This window comes from Pan paniscus, chromosome 17 (genome assembly GCF_029289425.2).
Source record: "Pan paniscus chromosome 17, NHGRI_mPanPan1-v2.0_pri, whole genome shotgun sequence".
Lineage (NCBI taxonomy): Eukaryota > Metazoa > Chordata > Mammalia > Primates > Hominidae > Pan > Pan paniscus.
In genome coordinates this window covers 44,378,267-44,400,180 of record NC_073266.2, presented here as the reverse complement: position 1 = coordinate 44,400,180, position 21,914 = coordinate 44,378,267, and the positions used below count along the sequence as shown (strand labels likewise).

The following is a 21,914-nucleotide window of genomic DNA, read 5'->3' as shown; positions in this document are numbered from 1 at the left end:
GGAAGACTAGCTAGTAAAGAGTATTAAAATATAAGACTGCATAAATTCGTGGCCAGGCGCGGTGGCTCACGCCTGTAATCCTAGCACTTTGGGAAGCTGAGGCGGGTGGATCACAAGGTCAGGAGATCGAGACCATCCTGGCTAATACAGTGAAACCCCGTCTCCACTAAAAGTACAAAAAATAAATTAGCCAGGCACGGTGGCGGGCGCCTGTAGTCCCAACTACTTGGGAGGCTGAGGCAGGAGAATGGCGTGAACCCGGGAGGCGGAGCTTGCAGTGAGCCGAGATCGCACCACTGCACTCCAGCCTGGGTGACAGAGCGAGACTCCATCTCAAAAAAAAAAAAAAGACTGCATAAATTCAAACGAGAATGGTCAATGGAACAGAGTGAGTGTAGATAGACTTGAACCCATGTGAGGATTTTGTGTAAGTAAAGTGGTAATCAGTAGAAGAAAGATATATGTTTCAATCAACATTTTGAGCAAAACTGACCAGCCACCTGGAAGAAAAACATATCTGGATCCTTTCCTCAAACATTAAACCAAAATAAATTTCAAATGTGTCAAATTTTTAACCATAAGGTAAGAAATCATCAAAATAATTGTAAAAGTCATAGAAGAAAATAGCTCATTTTTAAAAAACAGCTGTGGATTGGGAAAAGCCTTTCTAAAAATGGTATGAAATGCATGCACCATTGTAGAATATTTAATGAATATATACATATTAAAGACATCCACACACATGCAAACAAATTTTCATGACTTCAAAAGACAGCAGACTTAAAACTTATTTAGAATTTGGCACACAGGTATCTAATTTCTTTAAAGTGCAACAAAACTATTATAAATAAAAAGTAGATGTGTGGAAAATGGACAAGCTATAGAAAAATAAACACCAATGGTTAGTAAACATAAAAGCACCGACCTCACTCATGATTTTTTTAAACGTTGGTTAAAAACATGAGATAGCAATGCCAACAGTTTCAAAGTCTGACAATGCTAAAGCCTAGAGGATGTGGGTGAAATAACAAACTCTCATAAATTGTTGGTGGGAGTGTAAATATATATTACTTATATAATATATATTTTTTGGTCATGTAGCAATAACAACCAAAAATTTCAATTTCCATACTGTATTAGTCAGGGTTCTCTGGAGGGATAGAACAAATGGGATAGATGCATATACGAAGGAAAGTTTGTTAGAAGAATTGAGTCACAGGACCACAAGGTGAAGTCCCACAATAGGCCGTCTGCAAGGTGAGGAGCCAGGAAGCCAGATCCAAAGTCCCCAAAGCTCGAAAGCAGGGAAGCCAATAGTGCAGCCTTCAGTCTGCGGCCGAAGGCCTGAGAGCCCCTGGCAAATCACTGATGTAAGTCCAAGAGTCCAAAGCTGAAGAACTTGGAGTCTGATGTTCGAGGGCAGGAAGCATCCAGTATGGGAGAAAGATGGAGGCCAGAAAACTTAGCCAGTCTAGTCGTTCCACCTTCTTCTGCCTGCTTTTATTCTGGCCGCACTGGCAGCTGATTAGATTGTGTCCACCCAGATTGAGGGTGGGTCTACCCTTCCCAGTCCACTGATTCAAATGTTAATCTCCTTTGGCAACACCTCACAGACACACCCAGGAACAACAATACTTTGCATCCTTCAATCCAATCAAGTTGACACAATATTAACCATCACACACACCTTTTGGCCACATAATTCCACTTCTAAGAATTTAACCGATAGAATATACTTGCATGAGTACACAAAGATTACAAGAAGTTTCATTGACAAATTGCTTGTAATAAGAAATTTCTAAACACATGCAATAGTTATCTGCCCACAAAATTATAGGACTTCTATTCAGTAGAATACAATGCAGTTATTGAAAACAATGAGGTAGATCTATAGGGACCAACAAAAAGGTGTTTACAATATACAGGTATATTGTAATATACAAAAGCAAAAAACAAGTAGCTGAAGAGCATCTACAGCATGGCCCTACTACACGTGTAAAAAGCAAAAAGACAAATATAAATATCCCTGTAAATGCAACAGAAACTTTCAGAATGTTAGATAAGCAGTCCCTTATATAAGCAGCTTCCTACATAGCATTCAGAAAGCTTTCATTGCATATACAAGGATTTTTGTATTTGTCTTCTTGCTTTTAAAGACATAGGGGGTGTGACTAAGGGTGAAGTGACCCTTTTGATTTTTGCCTTACACTCTCTCAGTATTGGAAACGTCTTTCATGATGAATATGATTAGTGTTAGAATTCACAAAAGGAAGAATAAAGCCCTCAGTGTTTCAGTCACACTCTCCTTTTGACCCATCCCCCAAAAAGCGTATCTGTAGTGTCTGCCTGAGACTGAAATGACAAGTCCTCAGGCCAACCCAAGATATCTACCAACTGGAACATTAGGAAATCATGTCAATTTCCAGAATCTTCTGAAACTCTGCAAGAGCTTTTTTTTTTTAAAGAAAGTAATAATTAAGTCTTGTTTTCTTATCTCCAGTAATCATCAAAAACTTAGCCAGGGACAACCAGAAATCCTAAAATAATTCATGTGCCTTGAAATACCCAACTTTCCTTCACTTGTTCAGTTGATAACAACTTGGGATCTTCTCCACCACTGCCAGGGGAGCTAGGAAGCTGAAAGAATAACTGGCAAGGCTGTGTCATGACAGAAAGGTCTGTGGCCAATCCATCTGAAGGTCCAACCATTCTAAACAGCTATGTCACAGGTACACATACAAGTGCACACATGAACGTGTGTGTAGTAAGAGAGAGAGATTCCAAGCCAGTATCATCATTTCATCAAAGACGTTTAAACCCAGAAGTACTATATGTATTATTTATATTCATGCCTTGTTTCAAAATCATTTAAGGCAAAGAGATGAAATTTTTAAAATCCCCAAAGATCTAGATTATTATTCTTGCAACTTAAAATGAGTGTATATTTCTGCTTTGGGATCTAAGACACCAATAACATATTTTTAAGGCTTTAACTCGCTTTTGCTGTGCCTGATCTTTTCTAAGAATTTAAAAGAGATTTCTTTAGAAAAATGAAAGAATATTTTCAATTATACTTTGTACTTGATTTTTTAAAAGAGCTGTCATATACAGCATAGTTTTATAGTGTCCCACCTTTTTAATACATCAGAAAAATCATTAAAAGTTGTCAAGATTGGATTTTCCTAACTTACCCTTTCTACACTAAATGATCAATTGAGTCTATCAATTGGGATTGCCAGACACTTTAGAAAGAAATAAAAACAATTAGTTGGGAAAATTAAAAGCAGCATTATGAATAAACTATGTACTTTTTGCCAAACTGTACAACATTAGGCATAGGAACTGAGGCATGGATCATATTATGTCTATTCTGTTTTAATTGTCAATCTTGTCTCACTGGATGGTAGTCAGGGTTCCAAAGGGTTTTTTTGTTTCCTCAATGTCTACTTCTTTGACACCCTTTCTTGTCCTCCTATGAGATGTTTTCTTCCTGAGTCCCTCACTAGGCCTACCAGTTGACCATGAGGCTCTGATCTGTCAGTTTATTCAGCATCTGATGCTACTAGTATAAGATCTTCTTACCCTTAACTCTACAGATGATTTTTGCTGTTGCTGCAGGAGTGAAGAGGAGAGTGAACATGTGTTAAGCTCTTCTAGATACATGGCACACATTATTCATTTAGTCTTCATAGCAATACCATGCAGTAAATTTTATTGTTATCACATCTCTCTGATTTGCAATCAGTGGCTTAGAGATGTTAAATAAGTTGCCCAGTGTTGCTCAGCTAATGGTGATAGCGCTCAGGCTTGAACTTAGGTCTGTGAATTCCAAAACCCATGCTACAGACCAGGTCAAACTAAAGGGCAAGCCAGATGGCCTGCTTCCCAGGGGTGCTAATCTATAAAAAGCACAGGACATTACTGGAGTAAATCAGTAATGTGTTGTCAGTTCACTGAGGTTCTCATACACAAATCTTCACATAGCTATAAACTGATGGCACTGCTATGGAGCTACACTGCTCCTGCAAGTGGAAATAACACTGCCACCAGCACAAGTACTTGCTACCTCAGTTGAGTATTTTTATGAAACACATTGCAGGCTGCACAGTGCAGCTTTGGGCCATGACCCACCAGCCTGGGGACACTCACATGAGTCTCATAATCCATTCACAGTCGGCTCAAATTCTAAACCCAAAAAATGCTGGTCCAATGCCTGTAATTGGGAATGCATTCAGTTGTAAATAGTTTTCATAATAGCTTCCCAAGAATTTCATCACTTTGGACAACTACAAATAATGAAGGAAAGAAAGAAATCACGATTCTGGACATTAAAGAAGAGGAAACCCTCTTATTTTCTAGTCTAAGGCTCCTGCCATCGCCATCTGACCTTCCTTCTGACCACTAGGCAGAAAGACCTCCCATCTTCGCTCCTTTCCCTGTGCATTTGTACCTCATGTCACCTCTTCCTCATCCTGTTTGCTTCATGCTCTCTTCTTCTGCTGTACTCTGAAACACAGGGTCAATCCTGCACATTTCCTTTAGTCTTGTTCTGGAAGGGCACAGCTCAAAGCTCCTCCTTCTCCAAGAAAGTGTTTTCCATCCTTTCCCACATCACAGCACACATGGAAGAAGGTGGTATTTGTGTAGCACACACAGTGGACAAGACTGCTCTGCTGGAGGTGGGAAGGCAATGAGCTTAGAGATTTGGGCTGGCCCAGGCCCTGACTGGTAGACCCAGAAGCCAGGGGGCAAATACAGTGGCACACCTGTTTACGGCCCACAGTCTGCTGCCTGAGAAGCTCTGCCCTGAAGAACACTAGAACGTCCATAACTGTAAGCTGGGCCTAGATCTGATTTTCTCACTTATTGTAAATACATCAAGAAAAATAAAGCAGCAGATATAAGTAACATGCACTAAATGGGAAATAGGAATTTGAAGTCCTATTTGTTTGAAGTCCAGAAAAATATTTGTTTCTGGAGAGAAATAATAAAACAGGTGGGCGGTTGAGAATGAACATACATTTCATGTAACCAATACCTTGTTAAGGTCGTCAACTGAAAATTATAAGAGCTGCCTCTGAAAACATCCATAAAGTATTGCACTAATTTCTTAGTGGCTAAGTTAGATATGAGCAATAAAATAAAGGAAATTATATGGATTTCTATTTGGTCTCCAATTTTTATAAAGCGTTAGAACGTTAATAAATGTTGTCCAACTTGTGTTAGCCACATCAGCGTTCTGCTTCTATTTTTTATTTTAAATGTCTGTGGTTTCCCTTTAAATTAATCAAAAATGCTCTTCTTATGAAACTATAAGAAGAACTATTTGCTTCCCTGGCTACAAATATTTAGATTACATAATCACTTTTTCTTTCCTTCTTAAGGTTGTGTTAAGTGAAAGAGATAATGCATATAACAGTAGTGACTATATTTATTGAGCACTTACTATGTGACCTGCACTACTCTAAGTATGAAACGTGCATGATATCGTTTAGTCCTCATGAAAACCTCAAGAGGTAGGGATTGTCTCTGATAATCTCCATTTTAGAAGGCTAAATCAAGGTTTACAGATGCTAAGGAAATTGAATTGCCTGAAGTCACATGGCTACTAAAATGAAGAATTAGTCCTGGAACCCAGTCTCACTGACACCCAAGTTTGTGATCTTACTCACTACGTTCTACTTTTACAAAATATTCTTTGAGTTGAAATAGATGTTTTCATTTGGAGAGATACTGAAATAATTGTTTCCTTTTTTTTTTTTTTTTTTTAATACTCCTTAAAAACAGAAGCTGGAATCTGCGCTGCCCAGCACCCTAGGGCTCTGTGAAGTTTTTCCATTTGAACAGATGGGGGAGCTTGTAGGCAGCTAATCTTTTCATTCTTTGTGTTCTTAAAAATAGACCCAACGGCTCAGTAATAAGCACCAACATTAATGTTTGTTTAGTCCTGGTGATGACTTACCAGGACACAGAGTTTAGGAGTTTGGAGATCCTGCCAAGCTTAGCGGAAAGTGCACATCTAGAAGAAAAGGTGCAAAAGCAGCCCATGGTTCCAGGAAATGGCAGAGGAGTGAGTCCTTCATGTCATGTTTTGGAAAAATGAGATTTATCAAATGTTTAATAGAAGGCAGTTTGAGACAGTGGAAAGAACTCTATGTTGAGAGGCAGACTGACTTGGGTTCACATATGGCCCCATGAGTGTTTTTGTTTGTTTCATTCACTCTATGCCCAATACAGTGCCCGGTACATAATATGCCCTCAGTATTTTCTGAATGAATGACTAAATGGGTGAATTAATAACTTACTGAACCCTCAATTTTCTCATCGAAGTAATGGGTGTTCCTCAGAAAATGTCAGCTTTAAAGTTTCAAATACACAAAAAAACTTTTACAAAACTGTTTCTCTGGCTTCATCCCATCTCACGAATGATTTCTAGAGGTCTTGAGTTTGTTCCACCTGACTCATAAACACACCATCTCCATCTATCACCTACCACCTGCCAGTCTTCTCCCCATTTATACCAGACACCTGCAGAGATACTTCCTGAAGCGGCCTTGGATCTCAATACCCAGGTGATAAGCAAACTACCCCAGGCGATGGTGATGCCACCAGCCTTTACTCTACCAGCTCCCAGCAGCTGCACCTGTCCCCAGGTGAAAGGCACCAACTATCAGTAAATGTCCCAAAGGAAACAGAGGCCACATTCAGATTGAGATAAGTTAAAAAAAGATTACATAGAAAGAGACTACAATGCTGAGCGCAGTGGCTCACACCTGTAATCCCAGCACCTTGGGAAGCTGAGGTGGGTGGATCACTTTAGGGCAGGAGTTCAAGACCAGCCTGGCCAGCAGGACAAAACTCCATCTCTACTAAAAATACAAAAACTAGCCGGGCGTGGTGGCAGATGCCTGTAGTCCTAGTTACTTAGGAGGCTGAGGCAGGAGAGTCACTTGAACCCAGGAGGCAGAGGTTGCAGTGTGCTGAGATCGCGCCACTGCACTCCAGCCTGGGCGACAGAGCCAGACTTGGTCTCAAAAAAAAAAAAAAAAAAAAAGGAGACTATAATTTGGGATAGGAGTAGAGGGAGCAGCAGACCACGGAAGATAGTATAGTAACCCCAGGTTAGTAACAGGAGAGTTATTAACACCCCAGGCTGGAAGAGTCAGTGGGTGTGAACAGTTATGGGAACTAGAAAGGGAAAATTCTGTAAGCTGTGTCTCAGTTTAAAAGCTGGAGCCTTTTGGCAGTTTTTCCCGACACCCCCAGGCCAACTTTGGCCCTCTTCATCTGAATGGAGACTGGACTTTGCCTTATTCCTATGGCAACTCTCACTCCGAATCTGTCCTGTGTGACTGAGAGGAGGGGCTGATTATACCCTTTCGCCTTTGTATTTCCAGTAGCCAGCCCAAGACCAACACAAACTAGACTTTCAAACCAGGTATGAATGGTTGAACAAGTGGATGAATGAAGGAACGCCTGCCCTAATGTGCAAAAAAGAAAAGCATATTCAAAGCCTCACCCATGTTTCTTATCCAAAACAGAAACATTGTTCTCTTTAAATTGATGCAGTACATTTTCCTAATAAAAGGTTTTGAAAAGTAAAAGCAGGTCAGGCCCAGTGGCTTTCACCTGCAATTCCAACACTTTGGGAGGCCAAGGCAAGAGGATCGATTGAGCCCAGGAGTTTGGGAACAGCCTGAACAATAAAGCAAGACCTTCATCTCTACACATTAAAAAAATTAACTGGGTGCAGTGACGCATGCCTCTACTCCCAGCTACTTGGAGGCTGAATTGGAGGGATTGTCTGAGCCCAAGAGTTTGAGGCTGCAGTGAGCTATGATTGCACCATTGCACTCCAGCCTGGGCAATGGAGCCAGTTGCTGTCTCAAGGAAAAAAAAAAAAAGGAAACAGATGTGCTTAAATTAAAAGTAACTCTTACTCCTTTCCCACCCGGCCTTAACGTGTAACAAAGTGCTAAAGTATATCTCCTCTGACTTCTTTACATATAATTATATGTACTTTAAAAAACATATTAGTTATACACATTGTTCTAAAAATACAATGGAGGTATTGTTCTCTAGCCTTACATACAGATATGACCTTATTATTTTTAATTGCTGCACGGAGTTGTGCCTTTCCAAGCTGGACACTGAAAGCAGAAACCAGAAAAGAAATGATGTAGGCTCAGAAGTGAGGCTTGAGCTCATCACCTCCCAGCTGCAATTCCAGGCACGTTAGTATCTGTATGCCTCATTCTTCATCATCCGCAATAGCCTTATCCCACAGAAGTGCTGGGAGAACTGAGTGAAGAATGTATCGATGTTGCTGGTATGTTGTAAGCGCTTACTGAATACTAGCCATTGCTATAATATTCTTTTATTCCCTAAACATTGTAAACAAGTAAAGGTGAGTGACAAATTAGGACAAATATTCATAAAACATATGATGGGCAAAAATTATTATTACTAGGAGGAAGAGAATACTCCATTAGAAGAAAGAAGTCCTGGCATAGTGGTCCATGCCCGTAATCCCAGCTACTCGAAAGGATATGGCAGAATTGCTGAAGCCCAGGAGTCAGAGTTTAGAGTGAGCCCTGATCGCACCACTAACTCCTGCCTGGGCTCTGCCCTTAACCCATTTATGCTGGAGGTTGCAACTTTTTGAATTTTTGCAATCAGACCTTGGCAATGACCTTGAGCAGTAGGATATAAATAACTCCCGTATGCTTAGCGTTCCAATAATGGAATGCTAGGCATAAACAATTCTGTTGTTCTCTGATAAATTCTAAACATTCCTTAGCCTCAGCTTAATAAATAAGGAAATCAGCCTAATTTTCTTCTGCTAAAACTTGCAATTGTCTTTTAACTCCACAACCAGTGAGAACTTAAGCTCTTACACCAAACTTCAAATTTGCTAGTTCCTGAGAATAAATCCTTGTGGTAGCTTAGAGAAGGAGTCTCTTCTTATTCACTATGGATGATGTAAAATTTGCATTCCACTATCTAAGTTGAATAATTTGAAACATCAAATTATTCAAGTATAAATAAAATACAACCATTTTCCAAAGTTCAAATCTTGATATTTCCCTTCAACTCGAGAGTCTTCTACGCTCTCTTCTCCCCATCATCTCTCTGCAGAATACTGCCTGGTATTTTCCTGGTATCTATTTCTGCCTCCTGTGGGATGTTTTACTGGTATTTTAAACCAAATAAATGCTAAACCGAGCTTATCATCCCACCTCCTCTGTTGCTCACCAAACTTACTTCTTTAAATTGAACCTATTTCCTTATTTTTACCTTTGCATTAATAGCATCTTCCCCCAAGTAACCAAGCTTAAAATCTTGCTCCTCTTTTATTCCTTTTTTCCCCATCCTAACCCCTCATCTGAATCTTCAAATCCATTTTACTCATACAATGTGCCCTACATTCATCTACACTTTTCCATCTCTTTGCCAGGATCCCCCATCCTCAAGGTTAATCTTCCTAGGGTACCATTTGGATCAATCTTTGGCTCAAAATTATTCAAGGACTCCCTCAACAAATATTATGTCAAAAAATATTTCTTTAAGTATTTAGAGTCCTCCGTGATACTGGCCCATCATACAATTTTTGCTTTGTCTCTTATTACTTTGCCAATATACAGACCACCTTTAAGTTCAGCGCAACCATTTACTGTTCCTTAGACATTCCCTGATGTGCTTTTGCTCATGCTTTTCCTTCCAGGTAAAATACTGTTCCCCTAATCTGCTTCTGTTAATGTCCTATCCAGATCAAATGCTGTCTCTTCCATGAAGTCTTCCCAGGTTCCCACACCAAACATGAATCCTTTCTTTCTGTTTTTAATATGATTTCAACTTTTATTTTAGATTCAGGGGATACATGTGCAGGTTTGTTACCTGGGTATATTGTGTGATGCTGAAGTTTGGGATACCACTGATCCCATCACCCAGATACTGAGCACAGTACCCAATAGTTAGTTTTTCAACCCTTCCCCACCTCCATCACTCCTCCCTCTAGTGGTCTTCAGTGTCGATTGTTTCCATCTTTATGTTCATGTGTACCCAATGTTTAGCTCCCACTTATAAGTGAGAACATGTAGAATTTGGTTTATGTTCCTGGATATTAATTTGCTTAGGATAATGGCCTCTAGCTGCATCTGTGTTCCTACAAAGGACATGGTTTCATTTTTTCATGGCTGCATAGTAGTCCATGGTGTATATGTACCACATTTTCTTTATCCAATCCACTATTGATGGGCACCTAGGTTGATTTCATGTCTTGCTATTGTGAATAGTGCTGCAATGAACATATGAGTGCATATGTCTTTTTGGTAGAACAATTTCTTTCTTTTGTATATATACCCTGTAATGGGATTGCTGGGTTGAATGGAACTTCTGTTTTAAGTTTTTTGAGAAATCTTCAAACTGCTTTCCACAGTGGCTGAACTAATTTACATTCCCACCAACAGTGTATAAGCATTCCCTTTCCTCCATGGCCTCGCCAGCATGTGCTGTTTCGACTTTTAGTAGCCATTCTAACTGGCATGAGATGCTATCTCATTGTGGTTTTGATATGCATTTCTCTGATAATTAGTGACGTTGAGCATTTTTTCATGTGTTTGCTGACAGCTTCCTTTGAGAAGTGTCTGTTCACATCTTTTGTCCATTTTTTAATGAGGTTGTTTGTTTTTGCTTGTTCAATTGTTTAAGTTCCTTATAGATTCTGGATATTAACCCTTTTGAATGCACAGTTTGCAAATATTTTCTCCTGTTCTGTAGGTCATCTTCTTACTTTGTTGATGGTTTCTTGAAGCTCTTTAGTTTAACTAGGTCCCACTTGTCAATTTTTCTTTTTGTTTTTTTTTTTTTTTTGCAGTTACTTTTGAGGGCTTAGTCATTAATTCCTTCCCAGAGCTGATGTCTAGAATGGTGTTTCCTAGGCTTCCCTTCTTTTTTATCTGTGCCAATCCTATGGGAATTTTCATTACTCCTCATTCTTTTAAGAGTCAAAGAACGTAAACAACTATAAGCAAATTTAGTATTTATATCCCTGTTATGCAATAAAGACAAAACAAAAGCCAGGGAGGTGAAGTAATTTGCCAAATATCATATAGCCTGGCAAAGTCAAGACTAGAAATGTCTGAGAATCAGGCGCAGTGGCTCACGCCTGTAATCCCAGCACTTTGGGAGGCCAAGGTAGGCGGATCACCTGAGGTCGGAAGTTCAAGACCAGCCTGACTGACATGGAGAAACCCCATCTCTACTAAAAATACAAAATTAGCCAGGTGTGGTGGTGCATGCCTGTAATCCCAGCTACTCAGGAGGCTGAGGCAGGAGAATTGCTTGAACCCAGGAGGCGGAGGTTGTAGTGAGTGGAGATCGTGCCACTGCACTACAGCCTGGATGACAAAGAGTGACCCCATCTAAAAAAAGAAAACAAAAACAACAAAAAAGAAAGAAAGAAATAAGTAGAGTGTAATTTTTCATGTCATAAACATAAAATGTACCTAGGCACTTTTCTACCTTTCTTTTGCACAGGTGTGAGTATATGCATACATACCTGCCTGTTCACCCAACATAACCCACACATACACACACAATCTACTCACACCACAGCTATCTTTGCAAAATAGGTAACTACAACTCCAGAAGAAGATTCTCTGATAGTGGTGAAAATTGTCATTTATTATTATGACGATGATGATTGTGATTGCTATTGTCATTATTAAAGTCCAGATCTGATGCTTGGCTATTTCTTTTTTTTTTTTTTTTGCCGCATAGTTATAAACAATGAATACAGGGTTTTAAAACAAAGGATCAAGGTAGTAGCTAAGTATGACAGCTAAAAATTCCTATTTCTAAATAGCTCTCAGTAGGGGATAAAAAGCAATTGATAGCTCTCTTTGGGACAAACGTACTGAGATAGCATGTCTACACTATCTATATTAGTACCTGGTCCTCTTAGCCATCTGTCAAAGAAACAGACTGACTTCAACCAACAGTTTCCATCAAACTCATTTTCTAGACAAAGAAACTGAGGTTTGACAGAGAATGAAGTATAGGCTTGGTGAGAGAGCATTCTGAGCTCCGTAATTCACTTAGCCTCTGGGCTCCTGCACCCCTCATCCTTTTTATTCTCAGTGTTTCAGGGCATTGTTCCTTCAGTTTGCACTGGGTTGGTTGGAGGTAGGCACCACAGGTTTGATTGATACAGCAATTTGCATCTCAAGGCATCGCTCGATAAATACAGTGCAATGAAAGGCTACTCTCTCACCAGCCAATGTCCCCCCCTGGGCTGACTTTAGAAGCTCATTGATGTCACTTCCTTCCTCAGTCAGCAAGTGAATTTTCTTTAATTCTCAAGACCAGCTGTCCATGCTGTCAACAGAAAGTTATTAAAATTCCTTTAAAGTGAATAAAAATAGCCTAAAAGCAAATGCACTTGGAAACAGGAAAGAATCAGTATGCAAAGTCCACAAACCTCTGAGCAAAATAATGTTGATCCAACCAGAGATTTCAAACATTGTATATTCAAGTTGCTAGAAAAAAATAATTAAAAGATGCTAAGCCACATACTTCTTAATCTTTTATTAGCAAAGGCTTATATAGTTAAAACGTATCCCCCTAAATTTCATTCCGCCTTTTCAAGTATGATTTGAATAAATTTGAGAATGACTTAAGTTTTTGTTAAGTGGGATTCCCTCCTCTTTTCTTGCATAGGCCAGAGAATATTGTCATCTCCACCAGGCTAAGGCTATCCATAAGCAAGAGACAAACATTATCATTAGCAGAATCATAACCACTAGGACCACAAAAATAAAATAATTGTGTGTGTATATATATAAAAAATTGTATATTATATATATAATTGTATATATGTACACAATTATATTATTTTTGTGGTCCTAGTGGTTATATAATTGTGTATATATATATGATATAATTATATATGATATATGTATATTTGTATATATGATATAATTGTGTGTGTGTATATATGTATATATTTTTTGAGACAGAGTCTGACTCTGTCGCCCAGGCTGGAGTGCAGTGGCGCAATCTCAGCTCACTGTAACCTCTGCCTCTTGGATTCAAGCAATTCTCCTTCCTCAGCCTCCCGAGTAGCTGGGACTACAGGTGTGCACCACCACACCCAGCTAATTTTTAGTAGAGACAGGGTTTAGTATTTTCATTAGAGACAGGGTTTTACCATGTTGGCCAGGCTGGTCTTAAACTCCTGGCCTTGTGATCCACCCACCTCAGCCTCCCAAAGTGCTGGGAGTATAGGCATGAATCACCGCACCTGGCGCTATAATTATATACTTTAATTTATTGGAATTTTACTAGCTCAAGGGAAGAGGTAATTTTTTCTCATATTTAAATGGCTATAACTCACAGAAATGAACTATGTGGCTCCTGAGTCCCCCTGATCCTCAACTGACTGCCTGACCTCAGTCACTGGAAGATTGCCCTGTTACCTTCTGAATCAGCCCTTGCTTTATCCCTCAGGCCCCCAGCAGCTAAGCTCCTGCCTTCTTTCCTGAGTTGTACATGACCTGGTACCCAAGTCCCTCCAAAGCATGGATATGTTCCTTACCACCAGTAGTCACCTGCCTCTTCCTTATTTGGACAGATGTCATGAATGCTGGACTCCCTCTGACCTTTTGCCAAGGAAACTTGTATCCAGCCTGTCTTGTCATCCCCAGACACACCCCAAGCTTGTGTCTTGGGTTCTTCTCCAGTGCCTGGGCTCTCAATTTCAGCCTGCACTTGTGCTGTCCAGCCTACCCAAGGCTTCCTTGCTACACACACTGCACAAAGTAATTAAAAGAAAGTGCATATATTTACCACAGCTGTGCCCAAAAAAAACTATTTGAGTAAATAGTTTAGTGGAAAAATGGTAGAAATTTGGGTAAATTCAAACTAAAAGGACAAGTGTAATGTGGTTAATCATCAGGAAAATTGCAAATCATGATCTTGTAAGTTATCTAGAATTAACTCTCAGTCCTTCACTTCAATTCCCATAATTTGGAGCACACTGTATTCCTAATACAGAACTATGATGGTATAGATGTGTAAAATACAAAAAAAAAAAAAACAACAAAACAGAATTCTGGTGTAATTCCTGTTATTGAGGTGCTTAAACATTTTGGAAAATCAGTTGGGAACGAATATGAAAAGGGCTGCTATCACAAACAAAGCATTTGATATGGCCCAGAATTCATCAGCAGTCAAACTCAGGCCCTAATATCATCCATCTAAAGATTTTTAACCCATGTACCTTTTCTTTCATGAGCAAACCAGGGCCAGGAGCAGCTGCCCTCAATATGTTGGAGGCTAGTGCAAGGCTTCACCCACTGAGATCAATATATATATTGAACACTCTAGGTGTTCAATACATATATTTATGGAATAATTGATAGTGGTCTCAGTATCACTGAGCTGGGTCCTTAGGATACAATAAACAAAATGAATGTAGTCCCTGACCTCAAGGAGCTTACATTATAGAATAGGAAACAAGCAAAAAAGTAACCAGACCTACAAATAAAATAATTGCAAATTGTGGTAAGTGCTATGAAAGAAACAATAGGCTGAGATCAAAAATCACAAGAAGAGATGGGGTGACCAGGGAAGAACTCCTGAGATCTTAATATTAAAGTGAGACTTGAAAAATGTGAAAGAACCAGACCTGCAAAATTGGAGAGAGAAGACAACAGCATGTGCAAAAGACAAGAGGCCAAAAAGGACCAGAAATGAACATAAGACCAGAGTAGATGGAGGGTAGAAAGGAAGGGAAACAGACAGCAAGGCAAGGTTGTAGAGGTGGTAGGAAAGAAGCAGATGGTGCAAGGCCTACAAGATGAAGAAAGGAACTTGGAGAGAGCCAGAGTGGCAACTGGGAGACCCCAGAAGGCTAACAGCATAGTCCAGAGGAGACATGTTGATGGGCTCAACAAATTAGGGATCGTGGTTAGACAGCATGCATTGTAGATATATTCTGAAGACACTGACACACTGTCCTGCTACCCATGGACTTCTTTGAGTCCCTGTTCCCCACCCTGTCATTGGCCCCTTGAGCTATTTCCTGGTCCTGTGCCTTTTCATAAGCAATAGCTTCCTCTCTGTGCTTCTTTGAGAGGTAAGGACAGGGCCCCAGTTTGCTGAATGACCAAATCTGCCCTGTTTCAGATCACCATATTGGCCCTCTTTCCCAGATTATCAGATTCCTTATTAAAATACAATTTGATGGGGAAAAGAGGGGGATGTGATACTCCAGAACTCCACAGTTCTGGAATATGAAATTACTCTACATGTGCAGATCTATAATGGGCATATTGCACCCCAGGAAAGAGGAATAGATTCATAATCTCATCTCCTTTTCCTTGCCCTATTTCAAGACTTCACATGTCGCACCTTCAAAACAGTTCAAGCACCCCTACAGAAGTGGTCATGCTAAATGTAGGTGATAGTACAGAAAGAGACAATGTCATGGAAAAGGGGAGAACAGAGCCAACCAGTTCTTTGGGAGAAAGGAGCAGGCTAATTGGGAGCAATGGTCTTGTTCACAGTTGGGTCTCCAGAACTTTGTACCCATCCATACATGACACCTGACAGCTGATCAAACAGTATTTGTTGGAATAAATGAATGAATAAAGTCAGGTACAACTCCTTCTAATCTTTATTCCCTGTATTCATTTGTTACCAGTTTCTCTCAAACATTTCTTCAACATGCTGTCTTTGATTTTCTTCATTTTCCTTCTCATTTCTACCTCCTGAGTCTAGGCCCCAACCCATCACTTACTTTATGCACCCCACCAATGCCTCCTAGATATTCTCCAATTTCTCCCCCTACTCTGAGCAATTTATTTACCAGTTTAATCTTCCTTTATAACCCACCTCTGCTGAAAAAACCATAATTGCCCCCCAAATTGTCTATCACTTTAAACATAAAGCAATTGACCCAGACCTGCCTGGGCAATGCTGTTTCTCTTTAAACCCTCTCCCCTAGTTAGGGTAGTCATCACCATTATTCTCCCCAACTTCTATCCATTTTTGAAGACCTAATTCAAATTCCACCTTCTAATTATTCTGATTCCTGTTACAAAGACAGGTCCTATCTCTGAACTTATTTTTCAGTTCTTAAACTCACCGTATCTCTAGAATTTGCTCAAACATGCAAAAGAGATATCCAATAGATAGTACAATACAGATACTTAGATATCCATATTCAAGAGATATTCTTGAACTCCATGAAGTGAAAGGCTAAGAATAAATCAATTAAAATCATGGTCCCTGGTTGTTCAAGACATATTCCTGCATGAGTTAAAAGGGAGTATAGCAGTGATTAATGGCAGCATACCTCTTGGAAACCTACTTGTTCCCCAAGACCAATTATATTGGTTGTTCCCCATCTGTGTGCCCACAGCTTGCTATCCATAACTCTATGAAAACACTTCTCAGGAGGCACTGCAGTTTATCTTCACTTATCTCTCTCTGCCACCTGACCCTGACCTCCTTGAGGGCAAGCACCCTGCTGTATCATCTTTGCATGCCCAGCACTTAGCAGGTATCTGACACAGTGAAGGTATTATATTTTTTGGAATGAATATACTATACTATAAGATATTAAACTTACATTTTTAGTTCTTTAAGTTAGAGAAAATGACTACACAGCTAATGAGTCTGTAGTTTTGAGGGACTAGTAACTTACCCCGAGAAGCCTACATCCAAGAAATATTATTTCACACGTTAGAGCCTATGATTCAAAATAAACTTTCACAAGGTGGTAAAAGATACACCCAGGTACCAAGTGCTTCTGGATGGACTGGTCCTCCAGGGTTTATACCAATTGTCAGAGCCCCAAATGACTGTTCATTGCAGGAAATAAGATTTCCCTCCGGTAAAGGCTATGGTGCAAAGGCAGTCTCTATGTACAAAATCCCCACCACAGACAATTGTTGATGTCCCAATTGCCCAGGAGTCCTACCTGCCTGAGGACATAGTTGGTGGAGTTGAGATCCACAATGGGGATTGTAAAATAAAGGTTTCCAACACCCCGAAAAGCCGACTGGATCTCAGGCCAGCAGATGATGCCAGAAGTCCAGGGAGCCTTGTTTGGTCCAAATGACAACAGCTTTTGGGAGGTGAAGTCCATCCCTAGCCCTCCTGCTATGATGTGGAAGCTTCTGATATTTGAAGAAACAAGAATGTCTAAGTGGCTTCCTCTTTGCTGTTTCAGTATTGCTCTGTCTTTTTCAGTGGATGCCCCTCTGTCACTAATGTCCTTGCCTAATTGCTAACAATGGGAGAGAGTGTCATGTAATATGATCAGGAACCCACCTCTAGTTTATCTCAAAGTAGCACAGCTCCAGTTGGTTCTGCAGCATTAGGTGATGGGAGCAGATGGTGGCTGCATGCACTTCACCAAGCTCTTCCTCTGGCTCCCAGCAACCTAGTCTAGAGGTGATGTGTATGGTGTTCTCTGCCCTGAAGTCTCTGCTCTTGAGATTTAAGACACAGGTGGCACATTATTCCTTCCAGCAGTAGTAGCTTCACTGTTACTGTTTGGGCCTAGAAATTTTCCTCATCTATAAATGTGATCTAAAATCTAAGCCATGAATATGCTTTATTTATTAAAACAAAAGATTTATGTTGATTTAATTGTAACTTTTTATGTAAGGCACTACAAATTTATGGTTTGAGAGAGTAAAGTTCCTACTGAGATACCTAGAAAAGAAGTATTTTCCAAAATTTGAGCAAATTTTGTTGCTCAAAAAAAAGACTTTGAGCAACAGATAGATTCTTGCAGATCTATGCATGGCTGAAGAAGGTCTATTAGCCTCCTGCCATTTTCCCTTTTTTCTGTGTGTTGGCACTTTTCTGAAATGCAGAATCATAGCTGCTCTTAGATTCTCAAAGGGGCCTGTTACCTGAAAGAGGTTTAGAACCACTGCTTTAAACTGTTTAGGCAGCAAAATAACTTTCCCTAGAATTTTAATCAGTTCGGGGTGATTAATCAAGCAACTTACAATGAGAAGAATTAGTGAGTCTCACTGCAAAGTTTGGAGAATTTGAGGCAGTTGTCCTGGAATTATAAATCTTAGAGAAATAGGTCCTTCCCCACCCATGTTGATGATAGTTCCTGAAGCTCATGAATGCACAGAAGTGTCTCAACACCACCTTCATCATAAGATGAGCCAACAATGTGCACAACCTCCCTCTGCAGTTTATTCTGCTTTGTTTTGTGAAGACATAATGAGATTAAAATTTAAGAAATCTGGGATAACTCTCCACTTAATCTGCCAGTCAGACAACTTTGTCAATTTTTTTATTTTTTCCCTCTTTAATCCTCTAACCAAAAGCTGGAGGGATAAGACCCAAATATGAGACAAAAAAGACTAGTTTTATCCTGAAAGTTAGCTTTAAAAAAATTTTGTTTCAATAATTTTTGCAGAACAGGTGGTTCTTGATTACATGGATAAGTTCTTCAGTGGTGATTCTGAGATTTTGGTGCACTCATCACCTAAGCAGTGTACACGGTACCCCATATGTTGTCTTTTATCCCTCACCCTCCCTCAACCCTTCCCTCTGAGTCCCTCAAGTCCATTACATCATTTCTACACCTTTGCATCCTCATAGCTTAGCTCCCACTTATAAATGAGAACATGTGATATTTGGTTTTCTGTTCCTAACTTACTTCACTTAGGATAATGGTCTCTAGCTCCATCCAAGTTGTTGCAAATGCCATTGTTTCATTCCATTTTATGGCTGAGTAGTATTCCACGGTGTATATATACCACATTTTCTTTATCCACTTACTGGTTGATGGGCATTTAGGTTGGTTCTACATTTTTGCAATTGCGAATTGTGCTGCTGAAAACCTGCATGTTCATATGTCTTTTTTATATAATGAAAGTTTGCTTTTCTATGTCTTAAGAGTAGCTATGTTGTTCCTTAGAATGCTGGCTGTCCTTTCACCCATAGACCATGAAAATTTGGACAAGTTTCTGCATGTATTTGAGCCCTGGTCACATAATCTTTAAAAACATAGGAGGAATAATCTCTACTTTTCAGGACATAATGTCTGTGAGGTATGTCGCCTAGGCCCAGGACACAGCAGTTACTCAGCAGCAGTGTGCTTTCCTCCCCGTCCCTTGAGGAACAGCTGAGAAAAAGCATAAGAACTTGTTTGAATTCATTTCCTTTTGCTGCTGTAACAAATCACCAAAAACTTTGTTGCTTAAAACAACACAAATTTATGCATCTTACAATTCTAAAGGTCAGAGTTCAGATGGGCCTCACCAGACTAAAATCAGGGTATCAGCAAGGCTGCGTTCCTTTGCAGGGCTCTAGGAGTCATCTGTGTCCTTCCCTTTTCCAGTTTCCAGAGGTTGCCCACAGTCCTTGGCTCACAGCCCTCTTCAGCAATGGCATCACTCCGACCCCTGCTGTTACTGCCACCTCGCCTTCTCTCTGCTGTAAACTCTCCTGCCCCTTTATTATAAGGACTCTTATGATTACACTGGATGTGTCCAGATAAGCTTCCCATCCACAGATCCTTAACTGAATCACATCTGCAAAGTCCCTTTGTCATGAAAGGTCCCGTATTCACAGGCTGATTAGGATGTGGACATGTTGGGGGCCATTATTCAATCTGCCATAATTGTCATGTCAGCTTCTGTAACCTACATGTATCTTCCTCTTTATTACAGGCACAAGCCTCACTTATTAACTTCCTCTTCATTTTTTTTCCTTCTCCCATTGTATCTTTTTGTTTGTTTGTTTGTGTGTTTGTTTGTTTGTTTTCAGACAGGGTCTCACTATGTTTCTAGGACTGTCTTGAACTCAAGGGCTCAAGCAATCCTCCCACCTCAGTCTCTTGAGTAGCTGGGACTACAGGCACATGCAACCACACCCAGCTAATTTTAAAAAAAAGTAGAGATGAGGTCTTGCTGTATTCTCATTGTATCTTTAATAATGCTATCATCTGCCAGATTCCCTAATAAAAACCTGAGTGTTGTCCTTGCTTCTTGCTCCTGTATTTCCCACATTCAATCAATCTCCAGAACCTACCTCAGAAATACCACCTGCTCCTGGCGTCCCTCCCTTCCCATTCTCACTGCCTGGGCTCAAGCCCGCACCCCTTCTGCCTGGACACAGCACATGCTCATTGCTGTCTTCACCACCCACCTCTACTACCCCTTCAACCCGTCTCCACATCACCACTCAACTCATCTTTCTCAAGAACTGCTTTGGCCACCTCATCCTCATCTGAAAGACTTTTGCTGGCCTCCTTCTGCCTGCAAAGCCTCCAATATCACCCCAAGTCACAACCTCCAAAGGCTGGGCCCCTTCCCTCTTCCCACATTCCATCCCCACACCTGCTAAAGTGTATGCGTGTATTACATAAGCCACTCAGAACTTCTCACGATTCACCCACACACACCCTACACTTACCTGCCTCTTAGATTTCTTTCCTTGTCCTGCCCCAACTACCTGGAGTGCCCCTCTCTTATCCTTTACCTGCAAAATTCATTCTTATTTCATTCAATCCTCACAAATTTGGGAAGGGGTGGATATTGTTAACCCTTTGTTATAGATAGGCAAACAAGCCAGAGCATTAAAGTAACTAGCCCCAGTTCAAACACCTAGTAATTGTCAGAGCTGCTATTAGATACCATGCTGTCCTTTAGTCCATTTTCTAGAGTTCAGTAGGCTGCTGCATTATTAGGGTGTGAATATTTTATTGTTTGGCTCTTATTTGTCTCTTCAATTTCTGCAGATTTCTCTTAGTCCCAAAGGAAACAAAACTAAGGTTTTGTAGTGCTGCTGCCACCCCTGACACCCTGAGGAGTCAGTGTTTCAGTTGCCAACCAGAGTTGAGTGGTCTTTTAAAAATGCAAATCTGCGTATGATATATTTTTTTTTAACTTTAAGTTCTGGGATGCATGTGCAGAACACACAGGTTTGTTACATAGGTATAATGTGCCATGGTGGTTTGCTGCACCCATCAACCCATCATCTACATTAGATATTTCTCCTAATGCTATCACTCCCCTGGTCCCCCAGTCCCTGACAGGCCTCAGTGTGTGATGTTCCCCTCCCTGTGCCCATGTGTTCTCATTGTTCAGCTCCCACTTATGAGTGAGAACATGAGGTGTTTGGTTTTCTGTTCCTGTGTTAGTTTGCTGAGAATGATGGTTTCCAGCTTCATCCATGTCCCTGCAAAGGACATGAACTCATCCTTTTTTATGACTGCATAGTATTCCACGGTGTATATGTGCCACATTTTCTTTATCCAGTCTGTCATTGATGGGCATTTAGGTTGGTTCCAAGTCTTTGCTATTGTGAACAGTGCTGCAATAAACATACGTTTGCATGTGTCTTTATAGTAGAATGATTTATAATCCTTTGGGTATATATCCAGTAATGGGGTTGCTGGCTTAAATGGTATTTCTGGTTCTAGGTCCTTGAGGAGTCGCCACATTGTCTTCCACAATGGTTGAACTAATTTACACTCCCACCAACAGTGTAAAAGGATTCCTATTTCTCCACATTATCTCCAGCACCTGTTGTTCCTGACTTTTTAATGATCGCTATTCTAACTGGTGTGAGATGGTATCTCATTGTGGTTTTGATTTGCATTTCTCTAATGACCAGTGATCATGAGCTTTTTTCATATGTTTGTTGGCTGCATAAATGTCTTCAAGAAGTGTCTGTTCATATCCTTTGCCCACTTTTTGATGGGGTTTGTTTTTTTCTTATAAATTTACTTAAGTTCTTTGTAGATTCTAGATATTAGCCCTTTGTCAAATGGATAGATTGCAAACATTTTCTCCTATTCTGTAGGTTGCCTGTTCACTCTGATGATAGCTTCTTTTGCTGTGCAGAAGCTCTTTAGTTTAATTAGATCC

The 21,914-nt window shown here is 40.2% G+C and overlaps 1 protein-coding gene and 1 long non-coding RNA gene across 6 annotated transcripts in view; one reads left to right on the top strand and one right to left on the bottom strand.

The window, feature by feature from the left end:
• Nucleotides 1–21,914, top strand: part of CHST9 (carbohydrate sulfotransferase 9) — a 269,480-nt gene that overhangs the window by 215,980 nt on the left and 31,586 nt on the right. The window lies entirely within an intron of this gene.
• Nucleotides 711–21,914, bottom strand: part of LOC100971672 (uncharacterized) — a 76,273-nt gene continuing 55,069 nt past the window's right edge. The window contains exon 3 of the long non-coding RNA XR_008621921.2: nucleotides 711–11,423. This is a non-coding gene — a long non-coding RNA (uncharacterized LOC100971672). The remainder of the gene's footprint in view (nucleotides 11,424–21,914) is intronic.